We start from the raw sequence: 8,263 nt of genomic DNA, 5'->3' as shown, positions 1-8,263 counted from the left end.
TAGGCTCAGCCCTTGGCTAAGTGTTTGAGTTAAAATAAAATTATAAGCGTACGGGTCAATGTTAGCTATGGGTCGAACACGAGGAGATATACGCCACTCTATTTAACTAAATTAAAAGTAATGCAAAGTGAACCAAATTAAAGTGTTAAATTAAACTAATTAAACTAAAGAAAATCAATGCATCCTAACTCATAAGCATCTAACAAAATTAAGGGATTAAATCGGCGTCCTAACACATGAGCATCTAACCTATCAAACTAAAGCGAATTGAAAGGAATAAAAATACAGCCACACATACTAACCCTATAAAAAGAAATAAGAGAATAAAAATGCATCCATAAATCACAACCATATAAAATTAAAATATAAGAAATAGAGGGGGAAGAAGAAGAAGATAGAGAGAGATAGAGGAGATGGAGAATGAGATTGAGAGTTTAGATAGTAAAACCTGGATGTGCTTGCATGAATGAAATTGAAAAGTTTGAATACTTGCATAAACTTACCATGGCCTCCTTTTCTAAATCTTTAAGTCTTGTCATCAACTTAAGAACTTAGACTAGAAGGCTTAAAACCTAAACTAGAATTAAGAAATTATAACCCAATTGAAGATTTAAATTGAAATTAAAGCATAAACTAAACCTAGTATAACCATTAACTAAAATTCATAAAAGCAAACTAGAACTTAGAAAAGCCAAAAATCACAAATTAGAAGGAGAAGAAGAGAAGAAATTTCACTAAGTGAATGAGTAATTTTTACAAGAGAGGTAGGGGGTATTTATAGGTGGAAGAGAGGAGAAGAGAGAAGATGGAAGTGTAGGAGAAATATTCCCTAAGAAAAGAAAATATTATCTTCTCTTTCTTCTTTTACAATGCCTTGAATCCTAAGAAAAAAAAAAAAAAAAAAAAAAAAAAAAGAGAGAAGAAAAGAAGATTGTTTACATAGACCTTCTATTTCTAGGAAAATAAACTTCCAATTCTAACAAGTGCTTCATTTTCTTTGTAGATATCTTCTCCAAGCAATAAAATCAAAGCATCTTTGATTTTTCAACCTTCCATAGATGAGAAAATATAAATCTATCCCAAGTATAATTCCAGAAGTGCCCTTGAGAAGTTGGAGGAGAGAGAGAGTAAGGGTGATGACTAGGATTCCTTCAAGAATAAATAAAATACCCATTCTGTCCTTCAAAAAACGTGGAGCATGGAGTGCTTATATAGGCCTCATCATTGTGTTCCTTGCGAAAAATCACCCAAAATAGACCCAAATTTCGTCCAATTCGGAGTTGGGGGGCCCAAGATATCTCAAGTTGAAGTTGGACTGTCCAGAGCCTTCCAAATGGAATCTTTTGGGTACAGTAAAGTAACTTCTGATAATTGTGTTAAGGCCCCTGGAATCCGAACTTCCGCTTTACTTTGTCCCCGTTCGACTATCAATAATTATAAATAAACCCCTATACACCATTTTCGCGCGTCGTTACGGAAACGGCCATAACTTCTTCGTTTCAACTCAGAATCAAGTGTCGTTTGAACCGTTGCGAAGCTGACTCGATGGGCTATGCATCCATACTATTAACACCTTAAAAAGGCTTAAATACATCTCCTTAGCATCATCTCCTCCATTTTCATAATAATTCACCTAAACCCTGAAAAGCACAAGAAAACACCGAGTAACTTCGTCCAATGTGGTAAAATGTATGCTTTATGCCCTAAGATTTCACACATAAATGTGCTCATCAGATTCCCCCACACTTGAACGTTACTTGTCCTCAAGTAAAGCAAAAGATAAACTAACCTAGAATGCAAAAAAAAAATCCTAACTCACTTTCGTAGGAATCACGGTTGCACTTAGCATGTGCAACAAGCCTTTCAACCCCTAGGTTACTCCTAGTGGACGAGTTGTGCCTCGTGGGTGTTTGCAGTGAATATACACCCAAAATTCAATAAATCAAAAAGAATGATGTAAATTTTTCTCATGGCATAACTAAGATAAGGCACACAATCTCAAAGAAATACTCAACTAAAGATTAAGGAGCCAAAGGTTCCCCCACACTTGAATTTTATCACCCCACATCAATTCAAGTAACAAGCATGCATCAAGGTCAAGGAATCTCTTCATATTTTTTAAACACTACTCACCTTCAAGTAAATCACTCATAGCACTGATGGAACCAAAGACTTAGGCATTGAGTATTTTTTCCCATACTTTCTTTTTCATGCATTAAGGGAAAAGCTTTTTTTTTTTTTTTTCTCAACAACAAACTCTTTTTCTACTCTACTACTATTCTTTGAATGACATGGTGGAGCATACACCAGACACCCAAATACTTGGTAGCTTTGCTTTTTGCATGTATCCATAAAACATCGAGACATTGATGCAAGAGTTTTTTTTTGAGTTTCCTTCCAAGGAATTTCGATCAAGTCACCCGGCTTCATGAGGCACAGTGCCCTATCTAGTCCCAAGGAATTCTACTTTTCTTTCTGTTTCTCTCTTTTTTTTTTTTTTTCCATTCACTTTCACTTTCATGCTTTGCCACAAACAAATTGGTCTCAACTACTAGCCAAAAGATCAAAGGGGTCCATAAACACATAGAGGAATCTAACCATCACATGAAGTAGCACTCATATTTTCAAATTCAATCCCCATCACCAGGTACAAACCAACTACCATCCTTTAAAAGGGATTTTTTTATTATTTCGCATACTAGGGCACCTAATTCCCTCTCACTCTCGCTTTGCAAATCGAAGAGACTTATGCACATAACCAAAAACTATCGCCATAATCAAAATTCACAATTAAAGTCCAACACACCCCCCCACACTTAATTCATGCAGTATCCTCAATGCATGCAGAAAAGAAAGAATAAGGACAAGGGAGGAGACACATACCAGGATATCAGGGGTCAAGGTAAAGAGGCTCATGGAGATCCATGACCTCTTCTTCAACTGGAGTAGGCATCTCTATGTACGGCTTCAATCTTTGGCCATTGACCTTGAAAGTAGCTCCTATACTTGGATTGAGGACTTCAACAGCCCCATGAGGATAAGCTTTTTGGACAATATAGGGGCCATCCCATCTAGAACACAGCTTACCTGGAAAGATATGCAAACGAGAATTGTACAACAAAACATTCTAGCCTACCTCAAAAGATTTTCTCAAAGTGTGCCTATCATGGAAAGCCTTGGTTTTTTCCTTGTAAATTCGGGCATTCTCACATGCCTCATTCCTAAGCTCTTCCAACTCAGATAGTTGGAGTTTCCTATGGGCACCTGCAGTGGGTAGGTCAAAGTTAAGCTTTTTGATAGCCCAAAAGGCCTTGTGCTCAATCTCTACAGGTAACTGACATGCCTTTCCATACACCAGACGGTACGGAGATTGACCAAGATCGGCCTTGAAGGCTGTCCTATGAGCCCACAGTGCATCTACCAACCGGTTAGACCAATCCTTGCGGTTTGGATTGATGGTTTTCTCAAGAATTTGCTTGATCTGCCTATTTGAAACCTCAACCTGGCCACTGGTCTAGGGATGGTAAGGTGTGACCAACTTATAGACGACACCATACTTTCTCATGAGGGCCTCAAAAGGCCGATTACAAAAATACTTGCCCAGATCACTAATGATAGCCCGGGGAGTACCAAAAGGGGAGAAGATGTTCTTAAAAAATTTGACAACCACCTTGTGGTCATTGGTCTTACAAGCAACTGCCTCAATCCATTTGGACACATAGTCCACAGCAAGTAATATGTACAGGTTACCAAAAGAGTTAGGGAAAGGCCCCATGAAATCAATACCCCATACATCAAACACCTCAACCACCAGAATTGGGTTGAGGGGCATCATATTTCTCTTAGTAAGACGCACTAAGGATTGGCATGAAGAACATGCCGTGCAATAAGTAAAAGCATCTTTAAACAGACTAGGCCAATAAAATCCACACTGTAAAACTTTGGCCGCAGTCTTATTAGGCCCAAAATGGCCTCCACAAGCCTGATCATGGCAAAAGATAAGACAGATTGTTGCTCATGATCAGGGACACATCTCCGGATTACTTGATTCGGGCAGGTCTTAAAAAGATAAGGATCATCCCAAAAGAAATACTTAACTTGTGAAAATAAACGATTATTAGCTTGGGTGGACCAATGTGCAGGTGTCACACCCGTAACCAAATAATTAACAATGTCAGCAAACCAAGGTTCACTAGACACTGCCATCAGATACTCATCAGGAAAGTTCTCATTGACTGGAGAGTCGACAGTCAAAGAATTAGGCAGCCGGGATAGATGGTCTGCAATCAAATTTTCACACCCTTTCTTATTGCTAATTTCAAGATCAAATTCTTGCAATAAAAGGACCCACCTAATGAGGCAAGCCTTGGCATCTTTCTTCTGCACAAGATATTTGATAGCTGCATGGTCAGTATAAACAATCACATGTGATCCAACCAAGTAGGGCCTAAACTTCTCTAAAGCAAACACAACAGCTAAAAATTCTTTCTCAGTGGTGGTATATTTAAGTTGTGCATCATTAAGAGTTCTACTTGCATAATAAATCACATGGGGCAATTTGTTGATTCTTTACCCAAGAGCAGCCCTTATAGCAAAATCAGAGGCATCACACATAAGCTCAAATAAAACTGTCCAAATTAGAGCTTGAATAATGGGGGTTGAAGTCAATGTTCTTTTCAATTGCTCAAAACTATCATGACACTCAGAAGATAAATCAAATGGGCAGTCCTTTGCCAAAAGAGAGGTGAGAGGTCTAGCTATCTGGCTAAAATCCTTAATGAATCTTCTATAAAAACCTGCATGGCCAAGAAAATATCTAATGTCCTTCACACTCTTGGGTGGTGGTAAATTGGCTATAAGGTCCACCTTAGATCTATCAACCTTTATCTCTTCTTTGGACACAATGTGACCAAGAACTATGCCTTGCTTCACCATGAAGTGGCACTTCTTCTAATTCAGGACCAAGTTCTTTTCTATGCATCTTTTAAGAACCAAAGAGAGATGATGCAAGCAATGAGAAAAAGTAGAGTCGTGAATAGAGAAATCATCCATAAATACTTCTAGAAAGTGCTCTACCATATCAGAAAAGATACTCATCATGCACCTTTGGAATGTAGCAGGGGCATTGCAAAGCCCAAAAGGCATACACCGATAAGCAAAGGTTCCATAAGGGCATGTGAAAGTGGTTTTGTGTTGGTCCTCTAGAGCAATAGGGATTTGGTTATAGCCTGCATAACCATCAAGAAAACAATAATATTCATGGTCAGCTAGTCTCTCTAACATCTGATTAATAAAAGGCAAGGGGAAGTGGTCCTTCCAAGTTGCCGCATTCAATTTCCTATAGTCAATGCACACTCTCCATCCCATTTGGATACGGGTTGGAATCAACTCATTATTGGCATTCTCAACTACAATGACTCCTCCTTTCTTAGGCACAACCTGCATAAGACTCACCCATTGGCTATCAGAAATAGGATAAATGATGCCATGATCCAAGCATTTTAGTATCTCTTTCTTGATTGCCTCTTTCATCACAGGATTAGCCCTCCTTTGGGGTTCCCTAGAAGGTTTGGAACTCTCCATCAGATGTATATGATGTTGAACAATGGAGGGGCTAATACCTTTGATGTCAGACATGGTCCAACCTATGGCTTCCTTATGGTCCTTTAGAAGATTAATCAACTCTTCTTCCTGAATAGAAGTCAAATCAGAAGCAATAATAACAGGAAGAGTATGATCATGTCCTAAGAAGGCATACTTGAGGTTGGAGGGCAATGCCTTCAACTCTAATGTGGGGGGCTCAATAATAAAGGATTTGGGAATGGAAGTGGATAGGGTTCCAAGGGGCTCCAAAGGTGGTTGGATGCTCCAGACCTCAGATAAGGGAGTATCATCAACACCCTCCAATTCCTGCATACATTCTTAAAATCCTGAATCAAAATCAATCTCAAAGAACGTATCAATATCATCAAAAAATCCTTGAAGCATATGCACCTCTTCATCCATGTCAGGCTGCTTGCCCAACCTAAACACATTGAAGTCAACAGAAGTATTGCCAAAAGATAATTTCATGAGACCATTCCTGCAATTGATTGAAGCATTACTGGTAGCTAGGAATGGTCTACCCAATATGATTGGGATTTGGTCCTTGAAGTTGGCAGTGGGTTGGGTATCTAAAACAATAAAATCCACAGGAAAAATAAATTCCCCAACCTTCAACAGGACATCCTTAATCATTTCCTTAGGAACTTTAACCGACCGATCTGCAAGTTAAAGAGTAATTTTGGTCGGTTTCAGTTCTCCCAATCCCAGTTGTTGGTAGACATGAAAGGGTAAGAGGTTCACATTTGCACCAAGGTCCAATAAGGCATGATCAATAGTGGTATGACCTATAATGCAAGAGATGGTGGGGCTTCCAGGATCCTTATGCTTGGCTGCTACTGGCTGTGAGATTAGAGAACTAATGTTAGCAGCCAAGAATGCCTTTTTGGGCACATTGGTGGTCCGCTTTTAGGTGCATAAGTCTTTGAGGACTTTAGCATAAGCGGAAATCTGGGCAATAGCATCCAACAAGGGGATATTCACCTGAACCTGTTTGAACACATCCAATATCTTCTCCACAGAAGGAGACTTCTTGCTAACCAACCTATTTGGAAAAGGGGCAGGTGGAGTATAAATTCTTTCAGGGTTGGTCTTTTTAACTTCCTCAACAGAATCCTCTTTGGTTTCCTCAACTATATCATCTGGTATATCTTTAGGTTCATCAGACGAACCTGGAACAATAGGCACTTCAATGGCCTCTTCAGAAGGGGGAGAGTCAACAGGAGTATGAGATGGTAAAGACTGAGGTGCACTAGCCTGTTGATACTCACGGCCACTCCTTGAAGCATAAATAACATTTACCTGTCTGGAGGGCCCTTAGTGCTGTTGGCCTTGTGCAACATTGGTTGGAGGAGCTTGGGTACCTTATTGAATATGAACCTGATGCCTAGGATTTGGCTCAGGTTGGCTAGGTAACTTCCCTATTTCCCTCTCATGCAGGAATGTGATAAGCTGGGTGAGTTGTTTTTCCATGTTATTGTGGCTTGTCATGAGAAGAGCTATCTTGTTGTCCATCTCATTCAGTCTGGTTGCCTCTCCTGTATTGGTAAACCTTGGGGGTTGCTGATAAGGTGCAAGGAGAGGAGGCCTAGCAAAATTAATAGAAGGTCTTGGATGAGGACGAGGGGGAAAGGGGTTAGGAGACATTCCTTGGCTTTATGGTGCATAGTTAGGCCTTTGGGCACCAAGCTGGCCTTGATGGTTAAAGTTGGAAGGGCCTGCTTGGTTTCCTTGATTCCAGGAGATATTGGGGTGATTTCTCCATCCTGGATTATAAGTATTACTATATGGGTTATTTTGGTAGTGAGCACTTACATTCTCAGTGCTGGAATTGCCCACCAAGGTGTTGGGGCATTCCTCAGAAAGGTGTCTAGGGGTTTGGCACCAACTGCATACCGACACATGGTTGACCTGGTTGACCGGATTAACTGGTATAGACTCTTTAAGAACTATGGACTCCAACCATTTTATGAGGCTGTCAAGTTTGGCCTCCTTGGCTGACATACCCTCAATGAGATACCCCTTAGTGGTCCTTTTAGCCTCTTGGGAAGATTCCCATTCCCTAGTCTTATCAGCCAAGTTGGTTAAGACTGTCCATGCATCATTCTCCTCAGAAAAAGAAGTAAAGCCTGCTGGACACATAGACTCTATAAGTTGCTTGGTCTGATAATCAATACCCTCATAAATAATTTGGCATAGCTGCCACAAGTCAAAACCATGGTGAGGGCATTCTAAGAGGAGGTCCTTGAATCTTTCCATGAATTTAGAAAAGGACTCATGTGGTTTCTGCCTGAACTAGAGGATGTCACTTTTAAGCTTATTGGTCTTGTGAAGAGGGAACAATTTTCTCAAAAAGACAATGGTGAACTCATCCCATGTATTAATGGAGTTTGTTGACAGTCAATAGAGCCACTTCTTGGCCTGGTCTTTCAGGGCAAAGGGTATAAACCTAAGCCTAACTGCATCATCAGTCAAATTCTGGACCTTAATTAGAACACAGACCTCTTCAAATTCCCTAAGGAAGAGATATGCATCCTCATTAGCCATCCCATGGAAATGGGATAGCATGCTGATGAAGTTGGTCTTGAGTTCATAGTTATTCCCTGTAACAACAGGCAGACTAATGCATGAGGGCTGTGCAGCCCTGGTGGGGTAAAACCTA

The 8,263-nt window shown here is 40.1% G+C and overlaps 1 non-coding gene across 1 annotated transcript; it reads left to right on the top strand.

Annotated features, from left to right (window-relative positions):
- Positions 1–7,813: 7,813 nt before the first annotated feature.
- On the top strand, positions 7,814–7,920 carry LOC122647322. The gene has a single exon (XR_006330849.1). It is a non-coding gene; the product is annotated as a small nucleolar RNA R71 (small nucleolar RNA).
- Positions 7,921–8,263: the final 343 nt, after the last annotated feature.

Source organism: Telopea speciosissima, unplaced genomic scaffold (genome assembly GCF_018873765.1).
Source record: "Telopea speciosissima isolate NSW1024214 ecotype Mountain lineage unplaced genomic scaffold, Tspe_v1 Tspe_v1.0023, whole genome shotgun sequence".
NCBI lineage: Eukaryota > Viridiplantae > Streptophyta > Magnoliopsida > Proteales > Proteaceae > Telopea > Telopea speciosissima.
This window is presented reverse-complemented; position numbering and strand designations above follow the sequence as displayed.